The following is a 21,113-nucleotide window of genomic DNA, read 5'->3' as shown; positions in this document are numbered from 1 at the left end:
TTAATTGTTGAAGCTCATCCACCAGTAGATATTGAAGAAATAATTCATTTGTTAAGCAAATCTTACGCCATAATTTTTATATTGTTAAGTAATATTAAGTGAACCTCTTAAAAAACTTCTGAGCAAAAGAAGAAACTATGTTATGCTCAAAGAGGTTAATGGTTTAATTTTATATGCCCTAGCTCTAAAACAATTTCAATCTGGTATGCAATATTTAGTAACATGTACGCAAGCTCTATCAGCTTTGATGCAGGTCTTAAGTAATGGGTCAGTGGCACAGAAATTGCTGAATCAAATAGCCCAGTCGATAAAATTAGTTATCGACTGGGAAGGGGGAGAGAGGTAATTAAGGGATCATAGAATGCATCTTACCTAATATAATACTCAAAAACACAGGGTATCATACAGCCTGTAATGCCTAGAAATGGCAATTCTTTATTTTCTAGATAAGGCAAGCAAGTCTGATTATTAGAAGGAATGCTTGACCCAATGGAAACGTAAAAGGTTTTCTGTTAGACCCTCACTCACTCAATTAGTGGCATGCTTCATCACCAGGTCTCATCCTGGTCGCTCCCTAAAAACAGGCTGAGCGTAACCATGCTACAGGGAGCACTTAGGCTAATATGCTGCTGGGGCCTTCTAGGAGACAAAAAATACCTTGGAACCCTCTGGTATCCATTTAATCAGTTGGAGTTCTGAAGAAAATTACATATTTATATGTATTTGTGCCCCAAGCGCTACCCTCTCACCATCTGCCATGTTGAATAAAAACCCCTGCATTACTTCACATTCAGAGGCCTTATTTCTCTGTCACCAGGCCCCTCCATGCCAGACCCTGAAAGAGGCACACGTTACATTTCTCTGCAGCACATTAGATATTTTTTTGAGCAGTCACGGAGAATAGGCCCAGCCCGGGGTGTCTTAACAGTGTCAAACAAGGGTCGACCTGATAAAGCTGCATTCCGGCCCCGAGCAGGAGGCGAGCAGAAGCCCCTCTGCAGAGATAAGGCCCAGTTTTGCTGTCGGCTCTCAGAGATAAGTGGGGCCCATGTCAAGGGAAACCTCCAAATGTAAATGTAAATGTAGTTGAGCTTATATAGCGCACAGCTACCCGCAGTGGGTTTCCCGGCGCTTGCTTAGGGAACCCTTCCTGGTATTCCCCTGTGAGATAGCAGGGTATCCACAAGGTGAAAGTCAGGCATCCCGCCGCGAGGGGCCGTTGTGGAGATTAAGCAAGCTATTGCCCAGAGTCACAGAGTGTGAACCCGTGAGTCGAGGAGGCACCAGGGCGAGAATTATCTAGTCCGTGGAATTTTTAGCCCAAGACCCCGCCGAGGCGGGGAATCGAACCCTGGTCCAGGACCGATCTCAGCTTCCGGGTCTGCTGCCTCTAACCCCTGAGCCACACTTCTCCACAAGACAGTTACACAAGGGGTGGACAGGAAGGGCCAAACCAACTGCTAGTATGAAGCAGCAACACTTCTACAGATGTGAGCAATCTGCATGCTGCCCCGAGCTAGAGATAAGACCAGACATGCTAGTCACTCTGACACCCAGGGCCCTCCCTGGCCAACAGAAAGGAAACAGCCCTCATGGAGAAGTCTGATAAAGTTACGCAAACAGGCAGGGCGAGTTTTAGCTGACCTTGCTGCCCCCTCTATGCACCCACCCACCTATGACTCATTACAGTGAACGCCTACATGCTCATATCTTTTTCTTTCCTTCTGCTTGGAGGGCTCCTCCCTATGTATGCAAAGAATGTATAAATATTGTGATCTGTGAATAAAGCTCAGAACTCTCCTGTGCCTGCTTGGCGCTGGAGCTCTCCCTTAACTCGAGTTAATGCAATAAAGCCCATTGACTCTAATACCACGGACTCTGCTCCTCATTTATGCTTGACCCTTTTGATATTTATTTATTTATAGAAATTATGATAGTGTAAATAATTTATTTACGACATAATCTGGCGCCCGAACAGGCACGCATCCCCTTCCCCACGCGCCGGCGATGTAGGTCCGGCCCTGCCCCCTTCAACAGCCTAGACGGACTTCAAGTGTACACGCCAGCGGGACTTCCCGCCAACTCCCTCAGGCCCACGGAGGAGGCGGACTGCGACCAGACATCCACACGAGGCGGTGAGGAAGATTGCGGAGCGTCCTGACCCAGAGCCCAACACGTGAGAGAGCCGAGTCCGAGGTCTTCAGAGGTCCGCCATTCCTGCGCAAGCGTCCGATGTCCAGGTCTTCAAGTTCTGCTTCCCGGTGAGTACCACTGAGAACGCATAAAGACGGGTTCATTTAATGAACACGGTAAAGACGTGTCTCCTTCACGAGACCGGTATGGTTGTACTGTATTCCACTACATAAGTTTATGTTGTATATGTTTTGAGTTTTAAATTGTTTTAGTTAGGTTCCAGCATGCCGTTGTTTTCAAAACTGCGTTAAATAGGCACTAAAAAGGGAATATTAGAAGAGGCAGTTAATGTCCCGCCAAGAGATACTCCCGGCCATTTTATGTATAACAAACATGGCATCAGCGCTATTCTCTATTTAGACCTCTGGGTAGATTACACAAAGGATCTAGAGACGGTGCATAGATGGCCTGCGACCGGCACATGGGATTCAGAATGTATTATGAGGGTAGAGGAACAACTATGGAAAAGGAAGTCGAGGCCCTCGCAGAAAGAGGCCATTGAATTATGGCGCAAAGAGGCTAATAGGAGGGCCCTGAAAGAACTTAAAGCCGAGAAAAGCAGGCAAATGTGAGAACAGGCAAAAGAAAAAGAGTTACTAGAAGAGGGTGAACAGGTTCGAGTGGAACAAATGGATAGGGAAAGAAATGCTCTTGTTGCTGGTATCTACCCTGTACTCTCAGAGGAGATTGCAGAGGAAGTTCCCCAAAATGTACCCCTTAAAATTAAACGGATGGCACCAGAGGCGGTCCTTTCCGCCTACCTAGCAGAGCCACCCCCAGCCTACATAGACGCACCATTTCCCCCGCTCCCACCAGAGGCCGCGCCCCAGCCAGTCCAGGACCAACAACAGGTTTCCGGGGGTGCGGAAGGGGGGGGATAAGGAAATAAAGGATGACGTTGAACTCCCTAGATGTATATATGATTTACAGCCAGGTATTACTGGTCCAATGCGCGCCATATCAATACGAGTAAGGCAAGCCATCGCAGAGCTAGATGGACTGCCTGATATGAATACACATTTAGATGCCTTGTATGAGTGCATCAGAACAGGACGGAACCATGAATGCGTAGCTCAAGCTATGGAAAATAGAAAAGTAAAAGCTAAGAACAACATCCTCCGTTTTATTGTCAACTGTCTGATCAGGGAACGTGATGAGGGTGATGGGGACGTGGAGGTTAGATTGATAGAGTGGAGCGACAGCATCAATGACGGTAAACATGATAAGGTAGCGCAGACAGAAGCAATGACGAATAAGATTAAAAAGAAAATACTAGCAATACGTAACGCCGAGAAGGAAGGCAGGGATAGTGTGTCAGAGGAAGGAGATAATAACGAGACGCCAGACAAAATGAATTTTCTGGGCATAGGACGGCACTGTAATGGCGCCAAACACCATCGACCTCAGAAAACAAGGGTTAACAAGGAAACAAACATCTCTCCTGAGGATTTGTTCCAAACAACTGAAAAAGCCCTAGACCATTGGATGGACGACGAGCCACCCCTCACGCCACATGAGAGGGAGTTGGCTCGGTCGGCCACCCAGTGGGTGTCCCAACATCATGTATATAATCCCGACATAGTGGCCCAGATGTTCCTGAGCCTCCCACCACTCGAACAACGCCTGGCCAGCATCTATATGGTCCAACACTTGATCACGTTGTATGAGCCAATATCACCACCCTGGCAAATTATATAAAATACTGGAAAAGGTAATACTAGATAGATGGATGGAACAGGGCCCAGAACTGATTAACACCATTTTAGACTTGCGTCTCCAATATGAGCAATTCCTGTCCGCCTCAATGACACCAGACCCTCGCCCCAGAGGACAGTACCCTCTGCGAGAGGTCCACCCCATAAGAAAAATAGATGGCACTGTCCAGCGGGTATATGTCTATACCCCTCTCACCAAGCTAGAAATACTGGAAATGAAGAGGTTGTTACCTTCCCATGGTAAAGACCCGGGGGGGGTTTCACAGAGAAATAAAAGATATACTCCGCATAGGAGACTATACTTACCCTGATATCCTAAGGTTACTAAAGGTCTTGTTACCAGCAGGCATTTACGAGAAACTTAAAGAGAAAGACTGAGATGTGGGAGATAAAATGTTGAAGTGGGCAGAGTTGCAAGCTGAAGATGCAGGTAGGGCCCCGGGGGATGGCCTTGGTGAAAAAATTAAGGGGCTCCCCGAACTCCTTATACAAATTTTACCAAGACTATTGACGACTAAAAAGGAAGACTGGGATGCAATTTCAGCCTGTAAACAGAAACCAGAGGAAGACACGAGCGATTACTACACTAGGTTGGAAAAATGCTTTGCTGTCAACAGTGGTTTAAAACACAGTAGTGAGGCCTATCCCCACCTTTTTGTGACCAAACTGGTAGATAACGCCCTTCCTCAGATTAGGAATAGAGGGCAGAAGGTTGAGAGCACTTGGCAAGCAAATAGCCCCTCACAAATGTTACAGATGTTGCAATACCACCAAAATAGAATAAGGAAAGAGCAAGAACAAGAAAAGAATCGCATGAAGGATACAAAAATGAAGGTGCTAGTTGCCCAAACAGTACCTGCAAACACGAACAAGAATGGTACCGCACCCACTAAAGGGACCTGCAATTATTGTAAACAACAGGGTCACTTTGTAAGGGAATGCCCCGTCCTAAAGCACAATATAGCCACAGGTAAAACAAAGGAACGGCCCTATACACCCAGACAGTACAACACTCAACAGACACAAGTCCCCACCCCGCCGCAGGTCCAGACGCCCGCTGCCGCTGCACCTCAAATGTATCAGTACAAGCAGTCAGACTACCCAGAATACCAATCTTTTTCATGAAACAGCCTCGAGAGGGAAGATTGCTTGCCCCTTATCCCAGTTCCTGTGGACCAAGAGGGTCCTTATGTACATGCTCGTTTGCTGGGGCAAGATAGAAAGTTTGTGATTGACACAGGGGCAAGCAGGACTACCATCAGTCATGACGAGGTCCCAGGGGCACCTCTCTCGGGCTCACAGAATATATCCCTGAGATTTTCTGGAAAGCCAATTGTCAACAAAGTATCAGAACCAGTCTCTTTAGGGGTGGGTCCACTGACACGCACCACAGACCTACTACTCACTAAGACATGTCCAGAAAATTTACTAGGTATAAAGACCCTAAAAGAACTGGGAGCAGTTATCTGTTGCTCACCAGAAGGAGTAAGACTGTTTTTGCGTGATTTCAAAGGGCATTTCACGGTTAGAGATTTTGATCCCAGACTTCAGGATGTCGCACAGTATCTATGGGCACAAGGTTCGACTGACGTAGGTTACATGGATATAACACCACACAAGGTCACTCTTAAGGAAGGAGTAGTCCTACCCCGAATACGACAGTACAGGATTCCACCTGAGGCTGAAACAGCCTTATTAAAAATAATTCAAGAACTCATTGAACAGGGGGTGGTGGTGGAGACAGACTCGAATGTGTGTAACTCCCCCGTCCTCCCTGTTCTTAAACGCACAGACCCTCAAGCACCCCCAGTTTACAGACTAGTAGTTGACCTTCGAGAACTGAACAAATGTGTGGTCCCACAATACCCCGTGGTCCCAGACATTTCCTCATTATTTACTGCCATTGATTCTGAGGCAACATTTTTCACTGTCATTGACCTGAAGAATGCATTCTTCAGCATTCCAATACATCCTGACAGTCAATATCTTTTTGGATTCAGTTTAAAAGGACGCAGCTTTAAATTTACAAGAGCTCCCCAAGGCTTTACAGAAAGCCCAAGTGTTTACAGTCAGGCATTAAAGAGACAACTTGACAGTATTAGTATGCCTACTAACACAGCATTAATACAGTACGTGGATGACATTCTCATCACAGCAAGATCAGAAACTGACTGTGAAGAGGCTTCCCTCACGGTCCTTCATTTTCTGGCGGACAAGGGGCACAAGGTGCCCCCTTCGAAGTTACAGTTCTGTGAACAGCAAGTGGCTTACTTAGGGCACTTGCTGTCCAAGGAGGGTAGGCAGCTGACAAAAGAATGAATTAAATTGATTTCCAACATTTCACAACCCAAAACACAGAAAGAAGTGCGTGCATTCATTGGCCTTACTTCCTATTGCAGACAATGGATTCCCCAGTATGCCCACATAGTCAAGCCACTCATACAATTGACTACATTGGAGGCAGCCACCTCTAACGTCCTCCCTTGGACATCAGAGCACACCTTAGCATTTGAGGAACTAAAACGGGCATTATGTCAAGCGCCAGTTTTAGCCACTCCTGATTACAAGAAACACTTCACCCTGTTCGTGACAGAGCGGGATGGAACAGCACTATCTGTCCTCACACAAGACCAAGCAGGGAAACACAAGCCATGTGCTTATTTTTCTAGTACACTGGACCCTGTAGCACAGGCTCTGCCAGCATGCTTGAAATCTGTTGCGGCCACAGCTTTGGCCATAAGACAAAGTGACTCGATAGTGCTGGGACACTCCCTGACAGTACAAGTACCATACGCAGTGGAAGTTCTCCTGAATAGGACACAGACACAACACCTGACTGTAGCAAGATTGACAGGATACGAGCTGACACTATTTCAACCCCACATAGAGATTAGAAGATGTAACATACTCAACCCTGCCACTCTTTTACCCTCAAGCACAGATGACACCACACCCCATGACTGTGTGGAAGTAATAAATGTAGTGACGAAGCCAAGACAAGACTTGACAGATGTTGCACTCCCAGACCCTGAAATAACGTTTTATGTAGATGGATCATGCATGAGAACAGGGGCAGGAGAATTAGTGGCAGCATACGCCGTAACTACTGACCATGAGATCATAGAGACACAAAGAATAGATATCCTGTCAGCACAAGCAGCAGAGCTCATTGCTTTGACGCAAGCCTGTAAACTAGCAAAACAGTTAAGGGTTAACATCTACACTGATTCACAATATGCGTTTGCGGTAGTTCATGACTTTGGGGTACTATGGAGGGAGAGAGGTTTTCTGACCTCACACGGGGCCAATATACAGCATGGCCCTCTCATACAGGCCTTGTTAGAAGCAATACACCTACCTACAGCCATAGCGATCCTGAAATGCAAAGCACACACCAAGGCCACAGATGTCATTTCCCAAGGTAATGACCTGGCAGACCAAACTGCTAAACAGACAGCTCAGACTCCAATTGACATAACAAACTCACAGGTAATACCACTGACAAGGACTATGACAGTCAGGGATCCCTCCAAAGATGTACAAGATATACAGACCCATGCCACTCCAGATGAAATAAAGAAATGGATTGAACAAGGAGGGGTCCAGACTGACCAGGGTTGGATGACTAAAAACAAAAAGACATGGTTCCTCCCAGACTCTATGGTACAGGTGATAATAGAGACAGCACATAGCCCGGCACACTTGGGAGAGAAGGGAATGTTGGATGGCCTGCAGAATATCTGATTTAACAAACACTTGCGAGCGGCAGCAAAGCAGAAAGTGAAGACTTGCATGATTTGTTGCCAATTCAACCCTGGAAAAGGCATCTCGGTGGAACAGGGTGGATTTCATCCCCCTGATCACCCTTTTGAGGTTCTCCAAATGGATTATATTCAAATGGACAGATGTAGAGGTCACAAGTACGTCCTGGTAGTGGTGTGTGCCCTAACCAGATGGACAGAAGCTTACCCAGTCCCAGATTATACTGCAGTTACAACAGCCAAACAGTTAGTGAGGGAGTTCTTCCCTAGATACGGGTTGCCACGTGTCATTTACTCAGACAATGGCCAGCCCTTCTCCTCTGAGCTCATGAAACAGGTGTCCCTTCTGTTGGGATATACCTGGAAGTTCCATTGTGTAAGGCATCCCCAAGCAGCAGGTCTAGTAGAGAGACATAACCAGACCCTCAAAACAAAATTAGCTAAAGTCTGTGCAGAAAAGGGCGTGGATTGGATGGTAGCCTTACCGGTTGCCCTCTTTTACATGCGCATAGTAGCTCATTCTAGAAACGGCCTATGCCCATATGAGGTGGTCTTTGGAAGACCACCGAATATGTGGGGTACACCAATACCTAAAAGAATAACTGATGTTGACAGTACTATGCTCACAGATTACCTGGCGTCCTTGATGTCTGCACTACTCTCTTGCCGTTCGCAGGTTGCCGCTGCCTTCCCTGACAACACCCAGGTCGAGGACCATGCCATAGCCCCAGGGGACTGGGTGCTGATAAGGAATTTCGACCGGACGAGCCCTCTGGACCCCAGGTGGAAGGCACCAAAATTAGTCCTGCTGACGACGAGGACGGCCATCAAAGTCGAGGGAAGAAAGGGGTGGCTGCATGCCAGTCACTGTAAAAGATACTTTGGGACTACCGGAACATTTGCTAAAAACAAAGACAGTACAGACTTTGAGCCCCCCTTTCTGGAAAAGACTCCCCAGCAAGAGTACACTTCCAAACTGAGATCTAGAAGGTCAGTCGACGTTTGATTGTCTAAGTCCACCCGGTGGTGAAGCGGTTGAACATGATGTCTGACTTGAATAAACTAGTGAACAGTAAAGAAAAAAGGACTAATATGAGAAAGAAATACTGCAAGCTATTACACAGCAGATGTATAGTGTCTCTAATTATTGTACTTTTTATGAGCATTGTGGTAATAAGTATTGGCTGGCTCTTACATGTTCTCTATCCACCTGCTGTCTCACAGAACGCCACCATAGTACACTCACATGTTGAGCTCCCAGTACACTTAGAGAACAGAAGAAATGAATTTAAGAACAATACTTTCATCACCCTTTTACAACAGCATCAACCGGCCATAAACACATCCAACTGCTGGGTGTGCGGTCTTCTTCCCCATACAGTTGCCAAAGGCATGCCTTTCATCACTCTCCCTTTTTCTTATGAAGGCTCTTGTACCGGTTGGTGGGAAACAAACAAAGCTTCCTATATGGCCAATACGGATACAAAAGAGCAGTCTCAGCTCAGATATCACCTATACATTTTATGTTGGCGAGGTGAAAAGAACAGGGCATGTGGTACCCCACTAGAGCAGGAAGCCTATGCTGACCACGGTAACAGATCTAATAAGTTATATTATCAGTATATGGACAGGAGAAAAAGATCCGTTTCACCTGTTTTTGTGGCATCAACGAAAGCCCCTTTTTGTGTCCAAAGTAAAGGAAAGATACGTATGGGTGATAGCATCTGCAATCACACAGTAAATTTGAATGGAACAAACAATACACGGCTTATAGCCGCACAGGGCACCTACTTCATATGTGGGAATAAAGGTTATACATGGCTCCCACAGGGCTGGTCCGGCACTTATTACATTGCTTTTCTCCTTCCCCCCACCTACACTGCCCCTGCGGACTATCATGAAATTGAGCCTCTGACTGTCTATAACAGACGGCGAAGGGGGGTCATAGATACAGAAGATACAGCAGGGCAGGAGGCGGGAGACTTCTTTGCCGGAGTCATTCCGTTTTGTGGTCCAATGGTAAACAGCAGAAACATCCGCCACCTCACACGAGTGGTGCAAAACACGATAGATGCAACGGCAGGTGCCCTCTCTAATCTCACAACCGAGGTGGTCGCTGGCAGACTCATGACCCTACAAAATCGCATTGTTTTAGACATCATTCTGGCTGACCATAGTGGTGTATGCAGATTGATCTCCACGAGTTGTTGTGTGTTTATTCCAAATAACGCACCTACGGTATACCAGGCCATTGCCAAGCTACACAAGATGTCAAGTCAGCTAGACATGGATAAAGGAGAATGGTCCTTAAGCAGCTGGTTGTGGGGACTAGTATCAACATGGGGATGGAAAGTGGCTCGGTCGGCCACCCAGTGGGTGTCCCAACATCATGTATATAATCCCGACATAGTGGCCCAGATGTTCCTGAGCCTCCCACCACTCGAACAACGCCTGGCCAGCATCTATATGGTCCAACACTTGATCACGTTGTATGAGCCAATATCACCACCCTGGCAAATTATATAAAATACTGGAAAAGGTAATACTAGATAGATGGATGGAACAGGGCCCAGAACTGATTAACACCATTTTAGACTTGCGTCTCCAATATGAGCAATTCCTGTCCGCCTCAATGACACCAGACCCTCGCCCCAGAGGACAGTACCCTCTGCGAGAGGTCCACCCCATAAGAAAAATAGATGGCACTGTCCAGCGGGTATATGTCTATACCCCTCTCACCAAGCTAGAAATACTGGAAATGAAGAGGTTGTTACCTTCCCATGGTAAAGACCCGGGGGGGGTTTCACAGAGAAATAAAAGATATACTCCGCATAGGAGACTATACTTACCCTGATATCCTAAGGTTACTAAAGGTCTTGTTACCAGCAGGCATTTACGAGAAACTTAAAGAGAAAGACTGAGATGTGGGAGTTAAATGTTGAAGTGGGCAGAGTTGCAAGCTGAAGATGCAGGTAGGGCCCCGGGGGAAGGCCTTGGTGAAAAAATTAAGGGGCTCCCCGAACTCCTTATACAAATTTTACCAAGACTATTGACGACTAAAAAGGAAGACTGGGATGCAATTTCAGCCTGTAAACAGAAACCAGAGGAAGACACGAGCGATTACTACACTAGGTTGGAAAAATGCTTTGCTGTCAACAGTGGTTTAAAACACAGTAGTGAGGCCTATCCCCACCTTTTTGTGACCAAACTGGTAGATAACGCCCTTCCTCAGATTAGGAATAGAGTGCAGAAGGTTGAGAGCACTTGGCAAGCAAATAGCCCCTCACAAATGTTACAGATGTTGCAATACCACCAAAATAGAATAAGGAAAGAGCAAGAACAAGAAAAGAATCGCATGAAGGATACAAAAATGAAGGTGCTAGTTGCCCAAACAGTACCTGCAAACACGAACAAGAATGGTACCGCACCCACTAAAGGGACCTGCAATTATTGTAAACAACAGGGTCACTTTGTAAGGGAATGCCCCGTCCTAAAGCACAATATAGCCACAGGTAAAACAAAGGAACGGCCCTATACACCCAGACAGTACAACACTCAACAGACACAAGTCCCCACCCCGCCGCAGGTCCAGACGCCCGCTGCCGCTGCACCTCAAATGTATCAGTACAAGCAGTCAGACTACCCAGAATACCAATCTTTTTCATGAAACAGCCTCGAGAGGGCAGATTGCTTGCCCCTTATCCCAGTTCCTGTGGACCAAGAGGGTCCTTATGTACATGCTCGTTTGCTGGGGCAAGATAGAAAGTTTCTGATTGATACAGGGGCAAGCAGGACTACCATCAGTCATGACGAGGTCCCAAGGGCACCTCTCTCGGGCTCACAGAATATATCCCTGAGATTTTCTGGAAAGCCAATTGTCAACAAAGTATCAGAACCAGTCTCTTTAGGGGTGGGTCCACTGACACGCACCACAGACCTACTACTCACTAAGACATGTCCAGAAAATTAACTAGGTATAAAGACCCTAAAAGAACTGGGAGCAGTTATCTGTTGCTCACCAGAAGGAGTAAGACTGTTTTTGCGTGATTTCAAAGGGCATTTCACGGTTAGAGATTTTGATCCCAGACTTCAGGATGTCCCACAGTATCTATGGGCACAAGGTTCGACTGACGTAGGTTACATGGATATAACACCACACAAGGTCACTCTTAAGGAAGGAGTAGTCCTACCCCGAATACGACAGTACAGGATTCCACCTGAGGCTGAAACAGCCTTATTAAAAATAATTCAAGAACTCATTGAACAGGGGGTGGTGGTGGAGACAGACTCGAATGTGTGTAACTCCCCCGTCCTCCCTGTTCTTAAACGCACAGACCCTCAAGCACCCCCAGTTTACAGACTAGTAGTTGACCTTCGAGAACTGAACAAATGTGTGGTCCCATAATACCCCGTGGTCCCAGACATTTCCTCATTATTTACTGCCATTGATTCTGAGGCAACATTTTTCACTGTCATTGACCTGAAGAATGCATTCTTCAGCATTCCAATACATCCTGACAGTCAATATCTTTTTGGATTCAGTTTAAAAGGACGCAGCTTTAAATTTACAAGAGCTCCCCAAGGCTTTACAGAAAGCCCAAGTGTTTACAGTCAGGCATTAAAGAGACAACTTGACAGTATTAGTATGCCTACTAACACAGCATTAATACAGTACGTGGATGACATTCTCATCACAGCAAGATCAGAAACTGACTGTGAAGAGGCTTCCCTCACGGTCCTTCATTTTCTGGCGGACAAGGGGCACAAGGTGCCCCCTTCGAAGTTACAGTTCTGTGAACAGCAAGTGGCTTACTTAGGGCACTTGCTGTCCAAGGAGGGTAGGCAGCTGACAAAAGAATGAATTAAATTGATTTCCAACATTTCACAACCCAAAACACAGAAAGAAGTACGTGCATTCATTGGCCTTACTTCCTATTGCAGACAATGGATTCCCCAGTATGCCCACATAGTCAAGCCACTCATACAATTGACTACATTGGAGGCAGCCACCTCTAACGTCCTCCCTTGGACATCAGAGCACACCTTAGCATTTGAGGAACTAAAACGGGCATTATGTCAAGCGCCAGTTTTAGCCACTCCTGATTACAAGAAACACTTCACCCTGTTCGTGACAGAGCGGGATGGAACAGCACTATCTGTCCTCACACAAGACCAAGCAGGGAAACACAAGCCATGTGCTTATTTTTCTAGTACACTGGACCCTGTAGCACAGGCTCTGCCAGCATGCTTGAAATCTGTTGCGGCCACAGCTTTGGCCATAAGACAAAGTGACTCGATAGTGCTGGGACACTCCCTGACAGTACAAGTACCATACGCAGTGGAAGTTCTCCTGAATAGGACACAGACACAACACCTGACTGTAGCAAGATTGACAGGATACGAGCTGACACTATTTCAACCCCACATAGAGATTAGAAGATGTAACATACTCAACCCTGCCACTCTTTTACCCTCAAGCACAGATGACACCACACCCCATGACTGTGTGGAAGTAATAAATGTAGTGACGAAGCCAAGACAAGACTTGACAGATGTTGCACTCCCAGACCCTGACATAACGTTTTATGTAGATGGATCATGCATGAGAACAGGGGCAGGAGAATTAGTGGCAGCATACGCCGTAACTACTGACCATGAGATCATAGAGACACAAAGAATAGATATCCTGTCAGCACAAGCAGCAGAGCTCATTGCTTTGACGCAAGCCTGTAAACGAGCAAAACAGTTAAGGGTTAACATCTACACTGATTCACAATATGCGTTTGCGGTAGTTCATGACTTTGGGGTACTATGGAGGGAGAGAGGTTTTCTGACCTCACACGGGGCCAAGATACAGCATGGCCCTCTCATACAGGCCTTGTTAGAAGCAATACACCTACCTACAGCCATAGCGATCCTGAAATGCAAAGCACACACAAAGGCCACAGATGTCAGTTCCCAAGGTAATGACCTGGCAGGCCAAACTGCTAAACAGACAGCTCAGACTCCAATTGACATAACAAACTCACAGGTAATACCACTGACAAGGACTATGGCAGTCAGGGATCCCTCCAAAGATGTACACGATATACAGACCCATGCCACTCCAGATGAAATAAAGAAATGGATTGAACAAGGAGGGGTCCAGAGTGACCAGGGTTGGATGACTAAAAACAAAAAGACATGGTTCCTCCCAGACTCTATGGTACAGGTGATAATAGAGACAGCACATAGCCCGGCACACTTGGGAGAGAAGGGAATGTTGGATGGCCTGCAAAATATCTGATTTAACAAACACTTGCGAGCGGCAGCAAAGCAGAAAGTGAAGACTTGCATGATTTGTTGCCAATTCAACCCTGGAAAAGGCATCTCAGTGGAACAGGGTGGATTTCATCCCCCTGATCACCCTTTTGAGGTTCTCGAAATGGATTATATTCAAATGGACAGATGTAGAGGTCACAAGTACGTCCTGGTAGTGGTGTGTGCCCTAACCAGATGGACAGAAGCTTACCCAGTCCCAGATTATACTGCAGTTACAACAGCCAAACAGTTAGTGAGGGAGTTCTTCCCTAGATACGGGTTGCCACGTGTCATTTACTCAGACAATGGCCAGCCCTTCTCCTCTGAGCTCATGAAACAGGTGTCCCTTCTGTTGGGATATACCTGGAAGTTCCATTGTGTAAGGCATCCCCAAGCAGCAGGTCTAGTAGAGAGACATAACCAGACCCTCAAAACAAAATTAGCTAAAGTCTGTGCAGAAAAGGGCGTGGATTGGATGGTAGCCTTACCGGTTGCCCTCTTTTACATGCGCATGGTAGCTCATTCTAGAAACGGCCTATGCCCATAGAGGTGGTCTTTGGAAGACCACCGAATATGTGGGGTACACCAATACCTAAAAGAATAACTGATGTTGACAGTACTATGCTCACAGATTACCTGGCGTCCTTGATGTCTGCACTACTCTCTTGCCGTTCGCAGGTTGCCGCTGCCTTCCCTGACAACACCCAGGTCGAGGACCATGCAATAGCCCCAGGGGACTGGGTGCTGATAAGGAATTTCGACCGGACGAGCCCTCTGGACCCCAGGTGGAAGGCACCAAAATTAGTCCTGCTGACGACGAGGACGGCCATCAAAGTCGAGGGAAGAAAGGGGTGGCTGCATGCCAGTCACTGTAAAAGATACTTTGGGACTACCGGAACATTTGCTAAAAACAAAGACAGTACAGACTTTGAGCCCCCCTTTCTGGAAAAGACTCCCCAGCAAGAGTACACTTCCAAACTGAGATCTAGAAGGTCAGTCGACGTTTGATTGTCTAAGTCCACCCGGTGGTGAAGCGGTTGAACATGATGTCTGACTTGAATAAACTAGTGAACAGTAAAGAAAAAAGGACTAATATGAGAAAGAAATACTGCAAGCTATTACACAGCAGATGTATAGTGTCTCTAATTATTGTACTTTTTATGAGCATTGTGGTAATAAGTATTGGCTGGCTCTTACATGTTCTCTATCCACCTGCTGTCTCACAGAACGCCACCATAGTACACTCACATGTTGAGCTCCCAGTACACTTAGAGAACAGAAGAAATGAATTTAAGAACAATACTTTCATCACCCTTTTACAACAGCATCAACCGGCCATAAACACATCCAACTGCTGGGTGTGCGGTCTTCTTCCCCATACAGTTGCCAAAGGCATGCCTTTCATCACTCTCCCTTTTTCTTATGAAGGCTCTTGTACCGGTTGGTGGGAAACAAACAAAGCTTCCTATATGGCCAATACGGATACAAAAGAGCAGTCTCAGCTCAGATATCACCTATACATTTTATGTTGGCGAGGTGAAAAGAACAGGGCATGTGGTACCCCACTAGAGCAGGAAGCCTATGCTGACCACGGTAACAGATCTAATAAGTTATATTATCAGTATATGGACAGGAGAAAAAGATCCGTTTCACCTGTTTTTGTGGCATCAACGAAAGCCCCTTTTTGTGTCCAAAGTAAAGGAAAGATACGTATGGGTGATAGCATCTGCAATCACACAGTAAATTTGAATGGAACAAACAATACACGGCTTATAGCCGCACAGGGCACCTACTTCATATGTGGGAATAAAGGTTATACATGGCTCCCACAGGGCTGGTCCGGCACTTGTTACATTGCTTTTCTCCTTCCCCCCACCTACACTGCCCCTGCGGACTATCATGAAATTGAGCCTCTGACTGTATATAACAGAGGGCGAAGGGGGGTCATAGATACAGAAGATACAGCAGGGCAGGAGGCGGGAGACTTCTTTGCCGGAGTCATTCCATTTTGTGGTCCAATGGTAAACAGCAGGAACATCCGCCACCTCACACGAGTGGTGCAAAACACGATAGATGCAACGGCAGGTGCCCTCTCTAATCTCACAGCCGAGGTGGTCGCTGGCAGACTCATGACCCTACAAAATCGCATTGTTTTAGACATCATTCTGGCTGACCGTGGTGGTGTATGCAGATTGATCTCCACGAGTTGTTGTGTGTTTATTCTAAATAACGCACCTACGGTATACCAGGCCATTGCCAAGCTACACAAGATGTCAAGTCAGCTAGACATGGATAAAGGAGAATGGTCCTTAAGCAGCTGGTTGTGGGGACTAGTATCAACATGGGGATGGAAAGTGTTGACTGTAGTAGGATCAATACTGTTTATAATCTTCAGTTGTTGCCTCTGCATCCAATGCGGCCCGGCCATCTGCGGTCTGTGCGCCACTGCCTGCATTCCCCGTCCACATGTGCAGAGCAGAAAAAATGAAAAGATCATGTTGCAAGAACACATTAACGGCCTGATGAAAATAGAGGGGTATTAGAGGGGTGCGCTTCGGGACAAGGAGGGAATGAAGAAAATTACATATTTATATGTATTTGTGCCCCAAGCGCTACCCTCTCACCATCTGCCATGTTGAATAAAAACCCCTGCATTACTTCACATTCAGAGGCCTTATTTCTCTGTCACCAGGCCCCTCCATGCCAGACCCTGAAAGAGGCACACGTTACATTTCTCTGCAGCACATTAGATATTTTTTTGAGCAGTCACGGAGAATAGGCCAAGCCCGGGGTGTCTTAACAGTGTCAAACAAGGGTCGACCTGATAAAGCTGCATTCCGGCCCCGAGCAGGAGGCGAGCAGAAGCCCCTCTGCAGAGATAAGGCCCAGTTTTGCTGTCGGCTCTCAGAGATAAGTGGGGCCCATGTCAAGGGAAACCTCCAAGACAGTTACACAAGGGGTGGACAGGAAGGGCCAAACCAACTGCTACAGATGAGAGCAATCTGCATGCTGCCCCGAGCTAGAGATAAGACCAGACATGCTAGTCACTCTGACACCCAGGGCCCTCCCTGGCCAACAGAAAGGAAACAGCCCTCATGGAGAAGTCTGATAAAGTTACGCAAACAGGCAGGGCGAGTTTTAGCTGACCTTGCTGCCCCCTCTATGCACCCACCCACCTATGACTCATTACAGTGAACGCCTACATGCTCATATCTTTTTCTTTCCTTCTGCTTGGAGGGCTCCTCCCTATGTATGCAAAGAATGTATAAATATTGTGATCTGTGAATAAAGCTCAGAACTCTCCTGTGCCCGCTTGGCGCTGGAGCTCTCCCTTAACTCGAGTTAATGCAATAAAGCCCATTGACTCTAATACCACGGACTCTGCTCCTCATTTATGCTTGACCCTTTTGATATTTACTTATTTATAGAAATTATGATAGTGTAAATAATTTATTTACGACAGTTCCTGGTGTGATTCAAAAATATATAATTGTTTGGGGTGTGATTGGGAGATGATTATCTTAAACTCTCTTCATCGCCTACATGTTTCAGCACCATTTCACAGACTCAACAGGTCCTGGGCTTTCATCAAGATTAAGCTACGGTGCCTTGGAATCTGTATTTTAGAGTCAGTCTGCCCACCTAACCACCATGGCCGGTTTATAAAACAAAATGTAGTATAATATAGCATGCAAGCCAAGGGACTACTCGCCAAGTACCTGCGACTATTTGTCTGGATTCCTAAAATGAAAAATGTATAAAAAACAGTATTGGTATCACACAGTTCCATGTTTCAGCACCAGAAACACATCACCGACCATATGACCACATACCCACATACAAAATGGTTTGCCATTATAAGTAGAACAGCGCTGTATGCAACATATAACACTATGTATGTGGTACACTGCAAGTAGCACTGCAAATGAGGACAAGAAAAATTCTCATGCTCCTTATCTACGTTTGGGAACACTCAGTGCCACATATAGGGTGGGGTAGGGAAGGAACATGCACCTATAGTCTCTGTTGAGCCGAGAACCAACAACAAAAATCATTGGATATTGTCCAAAAAGGTAATCAGACAGGTCCAACGGGTCCAAGGATTGATGGTAGCGGAGAAGAGAAAATATCAGGAGGTTGTCTTTAGGAACCTTTGCTAGGTCAAAAGTATTCATAGCTTATGTAGTTTGTATGCATACTCACTTCTTCAAGAGCTCCTTATGGGAAAAGTAGTTCCCATGGCATGAAAACAGCAAGAGGGGTGCTGATGCACACCTCACCAGCACAGGTCATGCTAGCTGGGAATCGAATTTTCCCTGGCATGCACCCATAGACAACTATATACAATCAGAATAGAACTTTGATATTTGTCTAATATATAAAGAAAAAAAAGTCCATGTCAAAGGTCAATTAAACCAAAAGGGTAGATGAACGAGCATTGGTGTATGATTACTTTAAAAACAAGTCAGGAGACAAAAGAATCTCTTGCACAATTTTTATACCAAACATTGCTCATGTTCAAGAAGGATCTTGGTCATGTCTGTGCTGGTGGTAATTATTTTAATGATTGTCCACTGTAAATCATTCTCAGAGTGAGTGTGCTCCAGATAGTGTGCTATCAATCTTGTTGTGTTTCATAGACAACAGATGTTACTCCCATGTTCACTAATTCTAATTTTGACTTTTCTACATATTTTTATCTCCTAGAAGACCCCCGCAGGATATTATCCAAAGTGTACCCTTGAACAAGGTTGAGCCGTTCCTGGCAGGGCCGGACTGGCTACCGGGCAGTTTGGAATGCTGCTGAGCTGGGGGCTGATTTCGTTGATGGGGACCTGCGTGTATTAAACGAAATTTGTTTTGTTTTAATTATTTCGAAGTACACGGTGGTCTCCATAAACGAAATCAGCCCCCACCACAGTGAAATCAGTCCCCATCTCGGCAGCATTCCAAACTGCCCGTTAGTCAGTCTGGCCCTGGTTCCTGGTTTCAAGGGACCAGGGTGAGCCCCGATAATGAGGTTAACACTATTAGAGTGGGTGAGGGTCTAACAGAAAAAACCTTATAAGTTTCAGTTGGGTCAAGCATTCCTTGTATTAATCAGACTGGATTGTCTTATCAAGGCAATAACATTTGCCATTTCTAAGCACTACAGGCTGTAGGATACCCTGTGTGTTTTGCATGAACAGAAAATACTGCAACATTTATTTTTCATGTCCTAGAAGAAGTTGAGAAATATTACTGTACCATAGAAATAGAAATCTTGGCTTGTACTTAGGTGATGGATACGTTGTAAATCTATATGCATGGTATGTCCTTTATCCTGTGTACAAACTGTGAACCATCACTGTATATAATAGTTGAGAATGGAGTGGAGAAAGCTACATCTAAATATGTAAGGTAACGAGGATTAGGGTAACCATTTCGCTCCAGTGTTGTTTTTTTGTGTATGGCAACCTAATGGATTCTGATGATTGTAGTCTTGCTTTGCTTCCATTAAAGTAATTAGAATAACACACTTGATAACAATAATTTACAAGTGAAAAGTCCAGGGATGAAAATTGTGTCCTTAATGACATGGGATAAGGGGGCCAGCCTACCAAAGACAATTCTGAGACTGACTGTGTGATAGTTTGTCTTAGACAGCTGGGTTGAGACCAAGCAAAGGCCTCCAGTGCTCGTTTGAGTGCTGAGAGACCCTGCTCCATCCAATCCCGGTGCTGCTCTCATGCTGCATGAGAGTAGCTCCAGGATTGATTAGAGGAGTTGCCTGGGGCCTGCACTGGAGGAGTGAAGGACACCAGGTGAGAGCGTGGACATGCCTCAAAATTAAGTTTTCTTTTCTTAATGTTTTGATGCTAATATTTTGAATCTATTTAATTGCCGAAATGCATTACAGTACCATTATAAAGTTACCATAATTTAATGCATATCGGCAATTTTATTGATTTAATTTGCCTGCATGCACTGGCACCCACCTCCCATTTGCCAGCCCTTCCACTCCCCTTAGGTGGCAGCCGCCACTGAATACAATAATCTTTGTAAAAAAATATAATCAAACATTCTGTATAGAAACATTTAAAGTATATATATATTTTTATTTCACAGAACATTAGGTATTTTAAGATTTTTCAAACAACTGATTCCTCTATGAGCATAGTAATGTCGAACGATTACTTACTAACCGAGCCAGAGAGAACACACAATACAGTCATGGGTTCACTAGACATACAAATAAACTGAATCAAGATGTGGCTTCAAACAAATAAAAGAGCTGTGCAAAAGAAACAGAAGGTTGTCTACATCAAAATCTGAAAATCAGCTTAGTCCAGTTTGTAATAATCCATTCTGTTCACATGCGTTTCTGCATCAAACACTGCTGATGGCATGTCGGCAAGCCCGGCACTTTTGGCATGCTTCTTCAGGGAGTATGATGGTTTGAACTAATTACCTAGAAAAGAAATCATCAACAGCCCATTGGTAATTTGTTAGGCAATGATCAACTAAAGAAGCATAAAATACGAATCACTAGACAAATTAAACATAATACATATCAATAACAGTAACAAGTCTTAAAAGCAAACATGGAATTCTTATGATCATGTAAATTTCTCATTTCCACTAACGTAGCAGCTAAATGCAGAAATATGATACAAATTACATTGGTGCACAGTGGTTTGGTAAACAGTGAGACTCCATTATTCCAAGTGAGGTGTTGTGAATCCCAAGGCAAATTAATGTGTCCACCTGTTTATGTATGTATATGTTAGAGTGTATAGTAATGAATGTCTGTGTGTGGAGAGTGTTTAAGGCATACCTGTCATTAACACTTAATCTACATTTTGCGATCAAGGTTTTCTTATTTCCTCGAGGGTTGCTACCCATCATGTTCTCATACTGATGGTATCTTAAGAACCCAATTGTTGTGGAAGCATCGACCTATAAAAGCAATTCGGCACACAACTAAAACAATTACGGCCACATGCATCAATGTTCCTGTTTGCGAATTCTTAATTGCAAAAATTAAGGAATCGCAATTAAGAATTCGCAAACGGCTATGCATTAAGAATTCGCAATTTTATTTTCGATTTCTAAATTTTCCTTAAATTGCGATTCACAATTTGCGAATCGCAATTAAGGAATC

This window comes from Lissotriton helveticus, chromosome 6, assembly GCF_964261635.1.
Source record: "Lissotriton helveticus chromosome 6, aLisHel1.1, whole genome shotgun sequence".
Taxonomy (NCBI): Eukaryota; Metazoa; Chordata; class Amphibia; order Caudata; family Salamandridae; genus Lissotriton; species Lissotriton helveticus.
Note: the sequence above shows the minus strand (reverse complement) of the source record.